The 17943-nt window shown below is 32.9% G+C and overlaps 1 long non-coding RNA gene across 1 annotated transcript in view; it reads left to right on the forward strand.

Moving 5' to 3' along the window:
- Positions 1-16713, forward strand: part of LOC141553824 (uncharacterized) — a 124898-nt gene extending 108185 nt beyond the window's left edge. The window contains exons 6-8 of the long non-coding RNA XR_012485665.1: positions 617-718; positions 14016-14094; positions 16296-16713. This is a non-coding gene — a long non-coding RNA (uncharacterized LOC141553824). The remainder of the gene's footprint in view (positions 1-616; positions 719-14015; positions 14095-16295) is intronic.
- Positions 16714-17943: the final 1230 nt, after the last annotated feature.

The raw sequence follows: 17943 nt of genomic DNA on the forward strand, positions 1-17943 counted from the left end.
CAGTAGCTGACTTTGATGCCCTGTTGGTCTTCATTGAAAGTGGTTAACAACATGGCTGAGAACATCATACCAAAAATCATGGGAGCAAGTACATAGCCTTATTTCACTCCAATATATTGAATTGTCTAATGACATATCCAGAGCTCCATAACCAATATTTGTTGGATTGAATAGAAACCTAGGTCTTACTAGTTTTGAGACCAGCTTTCTATTCACTTTGCCATGCTGCTTCTCAAAAAAAATGTTCATATATAGTGAGTAAATAAAAAGTAATTAGTGAGGCACTGACAAGTAGACAGAGCATCTCATGCTATTATCTGTTATACCGTTTTATCAAAGGATAAAAGGAGGGAAAAAACAACTACTTTAACTTATTTCATTTGTTAAATACCTACTGTGTGATTCTGGGGAGGTAAAGACAAAAATGAAATACTCCCTCCCCTTAAGAAGATAGAACACAGTGGGAAAATACAAATCATCCTAAAGAAGGAGCTTATTTTTGCTAAACATTGCATGGATTATTCATTCATTAGAAAAAAAGCTGAAGATTCACATTCAAGTGGTCAAATTTGGTTTTCAAAAAATATTTAAAACCTTCTCCTTCTCTTCTTCCTAGAGAGACCAAAGTACCTAAGAAGTTAGTAAAATTTCCTTCCCTCACATTTTCCTCTGTTGGATTGCTGACCCTGATGCTGATGTAACTTTCCCAGATTTATGGGTAATTCTAACTGATGTAGTTCCAGCTCTTTGTAGATGTATAATTTCTAGCTTCTGTACATCTTGGATATCCTTGACTTACATAGCTTAAACATTTAATTTGTACCTTATTGGAAACAGAAATAGGGGTTGGGGGAATGTTTTGGTTAAGCAGTTTGGAAACTGGCTTTCTACTGTATTACTCTGACATTCTCTTCTCTCTCTCTCTCTCTCTCTCTCTCTCTCTCTCTCTCTCTCTCTCTCTCTCTCTCTCTCTCTCTTCTCTCTCTCTCTCTCTCTCTCTCTTCCTCCACCTCTCTTGTCTCTTTCTGTCCTTCTGTCTTTGTCCATCTCTGTTTCTCAACAATACTGCTATTTTAGAGATTATTGAAAGGGGAAACTATACTTCCTCCTTAGTTTACCATCATCTCTTATGCAGGATTATAATATAGGGCACAGTAAAACTGTCAGTTATTGCTTTGTGCATTTTCACAGGTGAAAACTGATATTTGTGTGCATTTTGGGAAAAATTGATCAAAGTTGTCAGGGGCAAGGGAATTGCTATCCACCATTTCCATCAGGAAACCCAATTTCTTATGGTGCATAACAGCAAAATTCCACCCTGGAACAAATTAGAAATTTGGTGTTTGTAGAAAACAAGAAGTGAGGCAAAACCACTACATGTTTTACTGTTCACCAGACTAACAAAAATTTGATTATTTTTCAGCTTTGGCAGCAGTACAGATTTTTTTTTTCCAGCTCTACTCACAGGAGTGATATAAAATCAAAATTTGTACTGCATTTCCATTATATCTTTCAGGAGTGAAAAGAGCACTTCCCCTCTCCTGCCTCAAATTTCCATGAGAAATTTTAAATGACAATTTAAATTAATATTTTCCAGTTTAAAATGGCTGAGAAAACCAAGGCTGGATAGTTTTTTTTTCATTTTCCCAGTTATCATTTTAATTGCTGCTAATTGGACATTAGAGTGATTGAATAGCCTTGAGATATAGGGTTATTTTAAAATATATCTCTAAGAAGTATATACATTAATTAGGAATAGAGCATTTATATTGCTGGAATAAGGCCAGTTATGTATTAGCATGAATTTCCATATTTAAATTAAAAAAGAATAAATGTCATTGCTTATATTTTTATCCACAGGGATTATGATAACTTCCAAATTTACTCATAACCATGTTACTTTCATGGTTATGAACTAAAAATTTCCTTTCTTTGATTATAATCTTATATCTTCATCTGTCTCTTCTCCCACTTCACTTTCATTAAAGTTTTATCTTTAATGTAACTTCTAGTCATTCAATATTTCCTGTTATTTTTGTATATAATTTATTCTAGTCTCATATTTCTCCACTGACTTTTTTTTACCTGTTCAACTATATATTCTTCTCTACTCTTGAGTACACTCAGCCTTGTCCTACAGGTACAGGTATTCACACTCTATCAGTGTTCAACCCTGGTCTACCTTCACTATTTATACTTCCATAATTCTAAATGAAAGTATTTAGAGGAAGTCTTACAATCAGGGTAATAGCATACTACAAATTCATATTATCTAATCTATTCTTGGCCTTCATCATAGAATGGAAAACTTTGTTTAAAAAAAAGTATTCCCTACTTATTTATTTGTTTCTTTTCTCATTTTTATTTATTTATTTATTCTGCACCCTCTTCTCCATCTTCAAGTTTTCAATACCACCTACAATGCACTCTTTCCAAAGATGATTGCAGCAAGAAAAAAACTTTGCTGAAAAATTGAAGCTAATCTCAATGAGCTTTCATGTTACCTACATTCTCTACTCATCAAGACCCCTATAGTTTCACACATCCTTTATTTCAGCCTCAAAAGTAATAATATTTTTTTCTTTGCCAATCTCATTGTCTGGTCAAAGTATTGTCAGAGAATCCTGGAAGGGTTTCTGAAACCCTTTCAGAAGTTCTACAAATTCATAATTAGTTTTTATTTCTAATATGGCACATATCTATTATTATAAAACTCTTTTGTTTATAAAACAAAAATTCTTTGGACAGTTCAATAATTTTTAATAATATAAAGATCTGAGAACAAAAGTTTGAAAACCACTACATTAAGATATTGTCTCATTGTTCATTCTTCCAATCACTATCTCTCCTTTATAATCAATCAGATTGTTTCTCTCTTGCCTTTACATACAAATTTGCCTTCTCCATTCAAAAAAAATCAAAAAAGAAAACAAAGGAAAAAATCTAAATCGTGTCTGTACCAACTTCTCTATATTCCTATATTTAAGATAGTTGTGGATAACCTAATGCTCCTTGCATTCTGGCTTCCAATCTCTCTACTCAATGTCACCATTATTTATAAACTGCACAAACTAGTTACTTTTTTTTCCTCTGTTCATCTAATTTGATTTTTTGCTTTTCCACTAACTATGCCTTCTTCTCTTTTTAGATTTGATGTTTTATAGTACATCTTTCTCCTTGTTCCCTATCTCGATGACTATACTCAACTTTTAAGCCTCTTTTATTGGATTATAATTTAAGTGCCATCCCAGAGGCAGTTATCTCCCATAATTTAGTCAGTTTTATCTTGTCTTCTTGCAGTTACTTAGTGAGATCTTATTAAGTTCTATAGATTCAATTATCACCAATATACAGATAAATGCCAAATCTATGTAGTATTAATGTGTCTTCTGACTTGCTGTCCTATATTACCACTCACCTGCTGGAACTAGAAATCTCTGTCAAGACTTCCTGGCATTTCAAACTTAATATGTGCAAAATGCAATTTTTAAAATTTCTCCCTGTTGCTGAAACCTTATTTTTGTTAAGAAAACTGCCATCTTCCCATAGATTTTGTAATCTTGAAACTCTCCTTGACTTTTTCTTTTAACTCATTCCTTTGAATATTTGTCAGTAGTTCATTATTTATATAAAAATATGTTTTAAGGACATGCACATGTTTAACCTATAGTGGATTGCTTGCTGTCTAGGCAAGGGGAGGGCAAGGAAAACAAATTGGAACACAAGATTTTTGAGGGGTGAATGCTGAAAACTATCTTTGCATGTATTTGAAAAAATAAAAAAAGATATTATAAAAATAAGAAATAGAAGTTTATTATTCAAACTCTACTCCCATTGCCTCTTTTTCTTTACTCACAAGTTAATTACCTTAAGAAGTCTTAGCATCTTACTTAGGCTGTTGTAATATCTTGAGTAATTGGTGTGTTTGCTACCATTCCTTACTTTCTTTAACCAATTGAAAGAGCTCCTGAAATATTTTTTTAGATACAAGTTTCATAGTGACATGGCCTTGCTCATAAACCTTTAGTGACTACCCAATCTCTTTAGGATAAAACATGCATTCCTCAACCTGGCATTGAAAGCCCTTCACAATTTGATTTCTCAAGCTTCATTACATTTTACTCTCATCCAGCACTGTGTTCCAGCCAAGATGAATTACTAGCTATTTCCCCAATTTGGCAATCTATCTCTTATCTGTTTGCTTTCACATAAACCACCCCCTCATACTTGCTATATTCTCCCTGTTCCTTCTGTCTCTCAGAATCTTTATTTTCCTTTAAGGATTAGCTAGTTAACATATCAGCTCAGCAAACCTTCCTTGATGTCTTTATAGTTGTAAGTACTCTCTTCCTCCTCAAATTTCCTTGCATTAAAATTAGCTGTGTGCATGTTCAATACCCTCCTTAAAATGTAACATTCTTGAGTACAGGAGCTGTTTTCTTTTTAACTTTTATCTGAAGTGTCCAGTATAATTCATCTCCTTACTCTAAGAATTTTCACTACCTGCCCTCCATATTTTGAACATTGCCCCTTCTCATTTCCATTTCTTAGCTTCTCTACCTTCAACTCAGTTAATATATCAGTTTATGTAAGAATTCTTTCCCAGTCTTCCTTAATCTTAAGGCCTTTTTATTAGATTATCTTTATTTAATCTTAAATGAATCTTGGTTGTACATAGTTGGTTTCATCTGTTTCAGTAGACTGTGAGTGCCTTAAGGATAATAATAATTCTTTGACTTTAAATCTCTACACTGCACATTGCATAGCACAAAGGTCCTTAATGCTAGTTGACTGACTGCCTTTCATATAATAAATGCTTAAGAAATGTTTACTTCAAACACTTAAACCTCAATTTTAGTAGTTGTAAAATAGATACCTGTTAGATGGAAAAAAGAAAAAGGTAACTAAAATGGAATATTAAATATTTTATATTATTATACAAAATAGTAGAAGTTATTGCTGATTTCGAGCAGCAGTACACATACTGGTATCCTAAGCAGTTATGTGTGCCACCTACTTATTAAATGATGAGCTATATGCCTGGATTAAGTGCTGAGCTATATGGCTGGACAAGAAGCTTTTCTTAATCACTTGTGCCACTTGTGGCTGTGCTATGTTAAGCAGTGGGGAGACAAAGAAAAGTATTTTTTTTTACCTTAGAAGAGCTCACATTCTAATGACAGAGAAAACATGAAAGTAACTTTACACATGCAAGTTATATACATATAGTGTAAATGGAAGGGAATCTCAGAGAAAAAAGACAATGCAAAAAGCCTCTTGTAGAAAGTGGGATTTGACCTGAATTTTGAAAGCCAGGGAAGTTAGAAAGTAGAGACAAAAGGGGAGAGCATTCCAAGTATGGGGAAAATCAGGGGAACTGCTCAATTAGAAGATGGAGTGTCTGAGGATGGATTTGAAATTGGGGAAATTATACCAAACCCAATGCTCTCTCCACTGAGCCACCTAGTTGTTTGTTAAATGCCATATAGTAGATCTTAGATACTGGAGGGAGATGGGTGAATTCATTAAACAAGGATAGATGCTGATCTATTCAGATCTGTGCTTTAAGAAAATCACAGATTGCTGAGGAGAGAATAGATTGTAATGAGAAAAGTCTTAAGATAGGAAAAGAAAGACAAAAGAAAAAATTTAGTCCTTGCCACTAAGGCATTTATGGGCAATTGCCTTGGATACTTTGGAGCAGAAACTATGTTTAGAGATCACCTAGCCCAGTTTCCTTACTTTATAAATAAGGTAATGAAAAGCTGAAATGGTGATTGGATTTTAATCAAATATACTCAGCTAGTTTAGATAGTGCTGGATTTGAGCCCAAGTCTTTTGAGGACCAGTTCAAATTATCCTATTGTTGTTGATTCATTGCCATTATAGGCCAAGCTCTCTTTTCTGTGTTCCAGATCCTCCTTTCATATAAATTCAAAATCATGGAGATTTGTGAGATTTATGTAGGTTATCTTTACCAACAAAGAGTTCTTCCTGTGCTTCCATATCCCTAAGAAAATAAGGGGTGAGAGGAAGAAAGTTGTTGCATCACTTTTCTCCAGAGAACTGATTAAATTGTGATGTCATGTAAATGTTTATATGGTCAGTGCTCATCACAGACATGAATGATGAATAGTAGAATTAAATACAAGAGCCAAATACAAGTTGTATCCCTCAGATTATTGTCATACTTCATTTTTTTTAACATATTCTGATATTCTTACCAACCTTATCCTATTTCTTTCTTGTGTTTTTTTTTTCTTTCCTAAATATCAGTGACTGCCACTTTACATGCTTCGCATGGCTTGTCTATTGAAATAACATAGGAAATAGAGCTCAGAGGGCTTTTCAAAGCCAATGAAGATGATTTACAGCCATAGAATCATTTGTTTTAATCTTTGGGGGAAAATGGGATATGATGAGACATAAAGAAACATTATTTCCCAGAGGTGGATTCCATTTCTTTAACAATTTATGAAGCTCAAAAAGTAAAATACAACTATTTCAGGACTAGTATTAGATTTCAATGACTTTTCCAGATGCTGATCCACTATGTATATTCTTTTGCATTCTTTAATGTAGTAGAAATCCCATTGCTCTCTGAGTGGTGCTGATGCAGTCAGTAGTTCAAGGTTTCTGGTCTACAGCCTGGCTCTTGTTGCACCATTATCCTTCTAGGTGTATGTGCTGGGCTGGATGACAAGGCTGGTGACTGAAAGATCTATGTTAATTCTTTTCCTTTTTTCTTGTGATGGATTATCACATTTGATCATCAGGAGTTTTCAATAGGCTTCCTAAGATATAAAACAGAGGTTCAATGGTCTTAGGTAACATTTAGAACCTATAGCTGATAAAGAGCAGCTGATAAACTTTACTTATTTCTAATTCCACCTGAAATGAGAAGTTTCTACTACACTGAGAATTTTACCTTCTGGCAAATTGCAAACATTATCTTTTATTTAATTTAAAATTTTGACTACTGTTGAAATGATCCTGTAACACGATTATAGAAGCGTTTATATTTAAAGACCACCAAAAAAGAAGAAAGAGAAAGCAATAGAAAAAATTTTTAAATGGAGAGTATATATGTCTTGCTAAGGACCAATGATAATCTATTGACAAAGATAAGTTAAAGATAAATGCTACTTTGAAGAACCTTTGAAAAGTAAAACCAATTGGTCCAAATTGATTCTATCAGGATTAAATAGATTTTTGTTTTCCAAATTATGAATGACATTATTATTCCCATTGTTATTTCATCAAATTCAATGTTAATCTTGCCATGGGAAAATCTGATATACTACATCTTGAAAATCTGATATAATTTCCTAAATGTTATTTCCCTTTAAAAATAGGTTTACTTATATACTTTCTTTCCCAATGTCTCTGTGTCTCCATTTTTCTTTCCAACATTTTCTATCTCTGTTCCTTCCTCCCTTTCTCCTTCCCATTCCTTCTTTCCTTCCTTTTCTTTTCTTTCCTGTTTTCTTGCCTTCCTTACTTCTTTCCTGCTTTTTCTGTCATCATACCTTTTCTTTTCTCCACTCCTCATTCCCTTTCTTCTCCCCACAATTCTACTTTCCTTCAAATGTGTTTTCTAGTTGAGTTCTTAAAATTTCATGATCACTCCTTAGCAGCTTCTGAGGCAGGATATTCTTTCTTCTCTGCTCCCAAATCTTCTAGGCAAAATGCTAGATTATTTCATTTTTACCATGTACAAGATCTCTTCTAGGTTTTTGACATTTGGTCTTACTAGAGTGGAATCAAATGTCAAGCTGTTTTGATTTTAGGATTGGAAGGCACAGCTTTGATACTCCTTTCCTTAGATTGTTCTATTTGACAAAAGCAAACAACAAAGCAAAGTATGAATGGATTTTTATCTCAAAGCAGATGGAACAAATAGCCAATTGGGAATTCAAGAATTAGGCAGGTAGCAAGATCCAAGTAGCACCAAACTACCAAAACTTGGAGCCAGACCAGAATGAAGATCCTGGGAATATCTGGACAAAGGAAAGATTATTAAAAAACATGTTTCCCTATGGTAAAAGAGTCAAAGTAAGGTACTTTTCAGAGAGTGACTACATGAATCAGTATAGAAGGTGACAGTGATCTAATTAGGGTTTCACTAGAAAGGAATTCTCGAAGTCAGCAGGTGGATAAGGCAATGAGGAAAGTCACATATTTACAGCAAGTGGCAAGACCAGATGGCAGAGATCATTGATCATGTGGCAAGAAGAAAGAACAACAACAAAGGAAGTCAGAGCAAGTATCTATTCTGAAAAAACAAAAACAAAAGCAAAAAACCTTGACCTTAGTGTCAAAGCTTAAACTTTTATTTTTTAAAGGACATGTTAAGTGTGTAAAGAAACCTGCTTGAATTGACTGACATGATATAAATATTTAGGTATAAATTCTTTTTCTGTTTGGATATTTTTCAAACTTTTAAAAGAAGTTGACAAATATGAATTCATCTCAAAGAATTTAAGTAGAATATTTTTCAATAACATAAAACAAAATTTGACTTCTTTTTATTAAGTATAGAAATATTAAAGTGTAACAAATATGTTTCATATAAGAATTCAATAAATTTTAAAGTAGTTCAAAGTGAAAGACCATAAAAGGTTGGTATACATTTGATGGCATTACTAGAAAATCTTTACATTCTATAGATCTATCTACCCAGTCATTTTAAAATCTAAAGATCATAGGTAATAGATCTGAAGATAGAAGAGGCCTCAGAGGATATTTAGTCCAATCCTTCACCTCCATTTGAAATAGTTTATTTTATTTTAAATTTATAGAATAAAAATTTCCATTACAGAATTTAATAAAACAAACAATGATTCCACATTTTAATATGACTATTTAGTTCATAATTTTTATAGCACAGTAGTATTCTATCAAAATCATATGCTACAACTTGTTCAGTCATTCCCTAACTGATGCACATCCGTATTTCTAGTTCTTTTCCACCACAAAGAGAGCTGCAATTAATATTTTATAACATATAAGTTCTTTTCCTTTTCCCCAATCATATTATGATATTATTAGATCAAAGGGTATAGGCAGTTTAATAACTCTTTGTGCATACTTCAGAATTATTCTTCAAAATGTTTGGATCGATTCAAAATCCTCCCGCTCACTTTAATAATAAAGAAATTGACAAAAAAAGAGAGTTTAAGTAACTTGGCTTGAAGTGTAAGAAGTGGATTTTAACTTAGGTCCTAGAACTCTGGAGATAGTAATCTTTTCATTATATCTACACTCTTCTTTTTTAGACCTTATTTTTGTATCACTTGGACACCAAGGATCCTACATTGGGAGACTTACCATATTTAGTTTTGGAACTCATACCTTGAACTGAGTTTTCATCAAGCTTTCCAGACTTGTGAAAGAGTAAGCAGAAACTTACATGGGAGTACTAGCTGGTATATCATGCTTTATAACCCCTCTACAGCCATTAATTCCAGTTTGCTCCTTGAGTTGTTAGGTTTATTTTTATTATATATTACATAATTACAATATTGCATATATATGTAACATATTTTATATATATATATATATAATCATAACATTATAAATGATATAAAGTTAGTGCTAAATTAGAAATCATTTCACCTCCCTTCTTATTTTATAGATAAAACCTAGAGAAGTTAAGTCACTAGTCCAATATCAAACAACTTGGTAGAGCTGAAATTTGAATTCAGGTCTTCAGATGCTAAGTCCATGTCATGTTAGTTCCATAGAAATAAGTTCATTTTTTCAACATTTTAATTTATTAAATGGAGTATAGCAACATTAACATTCAGGAATGTTCCCCAAGGCTTTGTCCTAGCCCTTATTCTCCGTCCATGTATTATCTCACTTGGTGAACTTATCAGCTCCTATAGTATACTTATTCTCTTTAAACTATGTTGATGAAAAGATTAGGAAGGAGGTTCTGGTACTTGCTAGTGAAAGAAATAGAATATGAGGCTAAGCATTGGGCATTACCCTTTACTTAATCTAGCCTTCCCATTATGAGCCTGGCCTTCATGAAAATAGCCCTTATTTACTGAATATATTGGATTGGGATCTCATGAGTCTTGTCTACAGACCCCAAAAGTGTTTCAGTTCATCTGTGTAATATAAACATTGGTAAAGTAAACAAAATTTACATTTGACACCTTGGTATTTCTATTTTGAAAGCTGTGGGATTTCTGCCTTTGTCATTTATAATTAGAATTTATGCTGCATAAGTATAAGAATAAACAGATAATTTATTTGTTAGGGTGGAGCTAAGATGGAGAGTAGACAGAACTTTGCCTGAGCTCTTCCTGACTTCCTTCAGAATCAACTCTAGATCAAACCTCTGAATGGATCATGAAGTGACAGAACTCACAAACATTCAGAATTTAATAATTTCCTGGAATAAAATATCCTAGAATAAAAGGTCTTTCCCAATTGAACAAGGGGAACACAGCCCAGCTTAGGCACAGCACAGGGATGCCCAGGATGGAGAGGCCTGGAATAGGAAATCTAGTGGGAAGCTCTTAGCCAAAATAAAACAGTGCTGGCTACTTTGTCCTATTTCAGAATGTTCAGTGGCTTAACAGATGAGCTGAAAGACCTCTAATGCAACTATAGAAGGCCAATAGGTAGCCCACAAAACTCAGCATAATAGGTGAAGGCTTAGCCAGGATCACCCAGGCCAGTAGGTAAGTCAGAAGCACTGGCCCCACAGAATTAATGAGAAGCCCCTGAGGCCCAGAAGAGGAAGCTGAGGACAATCTCTCCTGTGCCTTAGGAGCAGACCTCAATCTTTAAAAATGAGAAAAAAAGCAAAAAAAGTTCTGACCATAGAGACAAGGAAAAACAACACAAACCCAGAAGAGAACAATAAAGGCAAAATGGCTTCAGAGGAAATCTCAAAGAGGGTTATGAACTGGTCTCCACCTCAAATGGGTCTTGGAAGAGTTCAAAAAGGATCTCAAAAGAAAGTTACAAAAATGGGTAAAAGAAATGAGAACTTTGCAGGAGAGTTTGGAAAAAGAAAGACAGAAAATAACTGAAGAAAACAACTCCTTAAAATACATTTGGTGAAATGGAAAAAAAAATCCAATGGGGGAAAACAAACAAACAAACAAACAAACTACTCTTTTAAAAGTGCAATTGGCCAAATACAAAGGGAGATAAAAATAGTAATTGAAGAAAATAATTCACTAAAATTAGAATTGGACAAATGAAAGTGAATGACTCAATGAGACATTAAGAATCAGTCAAGCAAAACCAAAAAAAAAAAAAAATGGAAGAAATTGGAAAACCGATGGTGTAGTGATGTTAAAAAAAACTTAATATGATGATATAAAAAAGAAATTAAGAATGGAAAAGGGATTATACTGGAAGAAGAGGAAAAGGGAGGTAAATTGTAGTAAGTTATATCACATGAAGAAGCAAAAAAAAAAGACTTACTACAGTTGAGGAACAAAAGGAGGGTGATGAGCATTGTTTGAGCATTAATCTAATTGAATTTGGCTCAAATAGGGAATATCCTACATACCTAATTTGGTATAGACATTTTTCTTACCCCACAGAGAAATAGGAGAGGAAAGGGTAAAGAAAAGGGAGAGGCTAATAGAAGGGAGGTCAGAAGTAGAAGAGGAAAGGAATAAGAAAAGGGAGTCTGAATAAAGGGAGGGCAACAAAACACTGATGAGGAAGGGAAAAGTGAAAGGAGAGAGAAAAGTATATTTTGGACACAACTGAACAAAAAATCTACATTTTATTTAACTCCAATTTTGTATATGTTTTATAAAATGGGGTAATGATTTTGAGAATATGAAATATACAACAAAAATAATTGAGAGAAAATAGAAACACTAGAAAAGTAAGGTCATATATTTAGAGTTAGAAGCGTCCTTAGATGCGGTCAAATCCAATCTTCTTAATTTACCTGTGAGGAAAATGTAGCCCACAGATATAAAGTGACCTGCTCAAAGTCACATTTAGTGTGATGCAGTATCAGGTACATAGTGCTTGCTTTATAAATAATAATAATAATAATAATAATAATAATAATAATAATAATAATGATAATAATAATAGCTAACATTCGCATTCTAACATTCAGTATGTGTCACTATGTGTTTTAAACACTATGAGTTTAATCTTTTTTTAGTCATATTGCATAGGCATTGGACTAAGAATCAGGAAAACCTGGATACAAGTCAATTAATTAATGAACACTTAAAATCATAAAATGTTTAGCACAGTGCCTGGTGGCACAATGTATATATAACCTGCTGGGCCTAGAATCAGACTCCTCTTCCTGAGTTCAAATTTGACCTCAGATACTTACATCTGTGTGATTCTGGGCAAGTCACTTAATCTTATTTGCCTCATTTTCCTCATTTGGAAAACAAGCTGGAGAAGGAAATAATAAATAATTTCAATATCTTTGGCAAGAAAACTCTAAAAGGGAACATAAAGAGTCAGTTGCAACTGAAAACAACTCTAATTCACCACTCTGTACCAACCAATACCAAATGGTTTTGATAATTTCTGCTTTATAATATAGTTTTAGATCTGGTACTGTTAAGCCACCATCCTTTGTATTTTTTTTTCATTAATTCCCTTGATATTCTTGACTTTTTGTTTTTCCAGATAAATTTTATTATTCTTTCTAGTAATACAGATATTTTTTGTCATTTGATTGAGTAAAATGTTGGCATTTAAAATGAATAATAAATACAGTTTTGTAAATTTTTTTGAAATATTTGACTGTAAGGAACCAAAGATTATTGATAATAAGTCAATACCAATCAAAAGATCCATGAAAAAGGACTTAATCTTTGGTTTAATCTTGATCAACATTGATTGTATCAGTACCTTTCATGAATGCATAAATGGCATGTAGAGTATGCTTTGGAATTATACAGAGCTAACATAGCTCATGCATTCAGTGATAGAAATGGGAAACAACTACATAAGAGAGAAGGTAGTTGTGAACAAAATCAATTTTAAAAGGAAAAAAAAATATATGTATATAATTTGTAGGTGGGTTTAAAAAATAAACTGAAAAGCCATGGGTTTTCACAGATGTACTTAGAAAGCATTTCACAAGAAAAATTTCTCAACGTTTTTGGTGACTGTCAAGCTCTTTATGGGTTATCAATATGATGTGACTTTAAATGAGCTAATGCTATATTAGACTGCATACAAGAATAAGGAAAAGGAGATGTCATTGGTAGAGAAATTCTCAGAAGAATCTCTATTAATGTAGGTTAACACATTCTGTGCAACTAAAAAATCATAGTTTCCTAGGCCATTGTGAGGTTGAATAACTTGCCTATACTAATAAAACCCACATGTTTCAGAGGCAGTATTTCAATTCAATTTTTCTGGTTCCAAGTCTAGGTACTTATTATATTATTCCACATTGATTCTCTTAATACAACAATAGTACTTACAATGAGAGCAGTGAGTTGGCTCCATTGCTCTCTTCTCTATCACATCATATCAAGTTTACTGTGTTTAGTTCTACTGCCATATTTAAGAGGAAAGATTTACAAGCTAGAACACATTCAAAGGAGGGTGGTTAGGATGTTGAGGTCATTTATTAATACCTTAAGAGGATTGTTTGAAAGATATGGGAATGTTTAACACAAGGGATTGCTGCAGGGATAGAGGGTTAAGTTTGATCAGTTTGGCCCTGGAAAGAAACAACTTTAATAGGAAAGCAGATTTTGATTGCAAATAAGGAACAAAATGTCTTCTTATAAACTGGTGGATCAGTTTACCCTTAGTGGAGCAGTTTGTCTTATGTAAGTAGCAAATTCCCTGTCACTGGTGACTGAGTAGAAGCTGAGTGACCACCTGTTGATATTTTTAGAGACGAAATTCATTTTTTGTATGGATATTGGATAAAATGACCTTTGAGATCTCTTCCAAATTTGCAATTCTATGATTTTTAGGAAAACAGAAATTTAATATCTCAAGTCCCTTTTGGTTATGTACAACCTACTCCCTCTCTCTAGTTTTAGAAATGTTGGATTTCTACTTTCTTCTTCAACCTGCAAGAAAAATAAAGTGACAGAAACTTAACCCAAATGTGAGGTAAATGTATTTGTGTATATAATCTAATAAAAACTATTAGTCCTAAGAGCCTGAGATATGAATGTTTATTTCCTTTTTTCAGGACTCTTACAATTCTTCCTTGTTTCTTTCCCAGAGGGGCCCCCATGCTGCTCACTATCATATTATGATTATATATTTAGCCTTTTTCTTAGGAACAACTAAGTAACTGGTCAATGTAGTCAAAACAGGCAATCTATTCTAGATATAGACACATATTGAGTTTTGATGGATACTAATGGGCAATGCATAATTTTTGTGGACATAAAATAATAAAACAAAAAGGATTCCCTAGGCAAGATAAACTCTTTATTTTTGTGATCAATCGTTGCTAAATTTTATCTATTATATATTAGCAGTATTTGTAAAATTGTCAATTTGTTTTTATCCCTACTGTCACATTAATATTGCATCTAATTATCTCTTGCTGGGAAAATTACTATAAACTTGTAACTGTACACATTGCCTTCTTCCCATTCCAATCTTGTTTTTCTGTTGTTGACATAGTAATCTTCCATATCCTTAGATGAGACTACAACACTTCCCTACTCAGAAATAGCTAACATTTTCCTCTTGTCTAGGGAATAAAGTATAAACTGTTCATCATGCAATTAACCACCCTCTGCATTCTGACACTAACCTATATTTTCAGTTTTATCTTGAAGTATTACTCAAATCAACATTACTGTCAGACTGATTCATTCTTTGATCTTGTCCTGTCATGCCTACCTGTATCTTTCTTAATATTGTCCCCTATGACTGAAATGTACTCATCCCTACTATTAAGACCAGACCAGGTAGGTTTTTCTTTTTCCATTGAACTGACAAAAAACATTAGCAACAATTGATTCAATTAAAAAAAACCATAAAATATTTATTGAATACTCATTTTGTAAAAGCCATTGTTAAACAGTGAAAGAGATATAAAATTTAGAGGAAATCTGATAACAAGAGCTAACATTCACCTAGTCATTCCTTACTATGTTCCAGGCACTGTAGTAAATATTTTATGATTTTAAATGTTGATTAAGTTTTCTGCCTTGCTTTAGCTATCAGAGGTGCCTTACTTAGGCTGAAGAAATGACTGTCAATCTCGTATGATTTCAGGCATATGGGACTGTGCTTTCCTGTCTGTTAAATTTTGCATTTCCTACTTTTGACTATGTTAAATTACTTTACAGGAGGAATCATTCTCCATTTTCTTTTAGCAGCTCTGCTTTATTCCAGCACTATAGTACATAATGCACCCTGTTCCTTGTAACTCCTTATGACTTCTTCACTTTCTCTTTCATACTTTTCAGCTTCCTTTAATGTTTTGTCTTTCCTCATTAGATTGTATGTTTCTTGAGGATAAAAACCACATAATATTTTTTATTTGTATCCTTAGCACTTTGCTTGACACATAATATGCCCTAATAAATGTTTGTCAAATTGAATTATATAATTTAAGATGACATTAAAAAGAAACAAACCCCCACAAAATGTCCCATTGCATCAAATTCTCATTAAAGTATTAAATGGCTAGCATTATATTTTTTGGTATGAATTTTGATATCAAGGAGAAGGGTTGACAGCAAGAGGCTCATAAAAAGGACTGCCCTAGTGGATGGATTATGGTATGGATGTATAAGACTGTTATAAAAATTAGTGAGCAGCAAGTGGCACTATAAATATTAATGGGGAAGAATGAGTAGAAAGATCCACAATCAGGTCCAGCTAAAGGAATCTTTCCAGTGGTTTGTGGTTTCTTTTGTATAAATACTGGAGGCTTTTGCATATTTTAGTTGATAGAATATTCTGAAAGAGACACCTTTTGCTTTGTTTAAATCAACCACATTATAAAAATGTAGTACCAGAGAGTTTTGAAATTATCTTTCTGGATAGGAAATAATAAGAAGATGAAAAGGAAAAAATGGTGTCTGAAAGAAAATGGCCTTGTTTAACATATTTCATATTTTTAAAAGTTGAAATACATTTATTAATTGATTTCTGAAATTTTAGAATCATTTTCTGACAAAATGATTCTCTTTCCAGAAAGTATAGAGCAAAGGAACTTTTAAAGTCACCTGCAAAGAATAGGGGATGTTTGTCTTTCTTTCGTGGGTAAATAATTTATATCTATGCTTAAGGCAAAGCGTAGCTAAGAATTTCAAAGATATACAAATTTCATTTGTATTTTTCAGAATATTAGGAATAATGAAGCCTCCACTTAATAAAGGAAGAATGGTTTCAGTGTGGTATCAAAGAAAAGAAAAAAAATCAAAAAGGCAGAGGGAAATCCTGACCTGTTCCTGGCTTTTGGAAAACAGAATAATATGATTGAAGAGATAAGGAAGAAGGACAACTGTAGATATAGACTTAAGTAATAGATATGAAGCTTTTCCCAAAGAGAAGGGAACCAGATTCCTGAAGGAGAAAACAGCTGTTCGGTTTTAAGAAAGGATAATGTGAATCAATATAGATGTGTACTGAGAATTAATCCAGTAAGGCTCAGAGAAAAAAGAATCAATAGTGATTGGTGACTCCTTGGTGAGGAATCATGAAGCAGCTATTTGTAAATCTTATAAACAATAATAAAGTGGCTTATTTGGTTCCCAAGGAGTCTTTGCCAAGTTCAAAGTGTTGTCAAAATGGATGACTCCTACATATTTTTAGAAGTAGACATGGATATGCATACTATTACCAGAATACAGGAAGGATTGCTATTGATTATGAAGCCTTGAGCAAAAAAGCTGAAGAGCACAAGTGATGTTTTCATCATTCCTGCTGATTAAAGTAAAAAGAAGATCTGTTTATTAAGAAGACAATGATTCAGAAAAGCAATCATATTTATGGCTTTAGAATAAAAAAGAGTGATGCAATCCCTTGCTAGAGATGGGTTAAAATAAGAATATATTTTCTTGTAATTTTGATAAACCAGTTGAGTTTTCAACTGTAAATGAAGGGAAATAGAGAAAATTATAGCAATAAAAAGCATAGGAATTCAACAAATTCCTCTATTTTCAACCCTGAAATTCCCTTCTCTGTTCATCATCATTTATCCTTTGATCTCTTCCTCTTATTTTATTCCTCTTAAACCTATTCTTTCTTCATTCCTATTCTTCCATTCCATCAACAATGCTCTAGTTTCACTTTCTTGTCTTAACATCTTGGTCTTGTAGTTAATCAGTCCAGCTGTACATTGTCCTTTATCTATCTATCTATTCATCAATTATCTATCTATCTATCTATCTATCTATCTATCTATCTATCTATCTATCTATCTACTGTTGTTCCTCTGCCATAGATATCTCTTCTAATCTGCTGTTCCATTGAGTGTTGAACTTTTGGATGAATGCACAAGAGAAGGACACATGATGGAAGGAATTAGGGGTCCATACAATCTGTCATTGAATATACTGCAAGCTCTCTGAAGTACATAAATAAATCTAGAAGAATTCAGGGAACAGATCACAAGCCTATCATATAGGTATGATAGAGTAGGACTGGAAGACTTCAATTATATGTACAGTAATCAGAGCTCTCTTTTCCAAAAGGAATTGCTATTAAATTGCAGTTAGCATTATTATTAATAACATTTAGATGAAAATTTTAACCATGTGATCTAAATTACTCATATAACTTAGAATTATTAGGTTAGGAATCCTTTTTAATGGGGAGGTAGGAGAAAGTGAAACAAATGATTAAAATTAGTTAAATTCAATAAGAATTTATTAAACATATACTATATACAAAATACTGTGGTTTTCACATAGACATTCCTTGCTTTAAAGGGAGTAGGCAACAAAATAAAAAATATGATATGTACAGAAAAAGATATATGGCCAAATA

The sequence above is a fragment of the Sminthopsis crassicaudata genome, chromosome 1 (assembly GCF_048593235.1).
Source record: "Sminthopsis crassicaudata isolate SCR6 chromosome 1, ASM4859323v1, whole genome shotgun sequence".
NCBI lineage: Eukaryota > Metazoa > Chordata > Mammalia > Dasyuromorphia > Dasyuridae > Sminthopsis > Sminthopsis crassicaudata.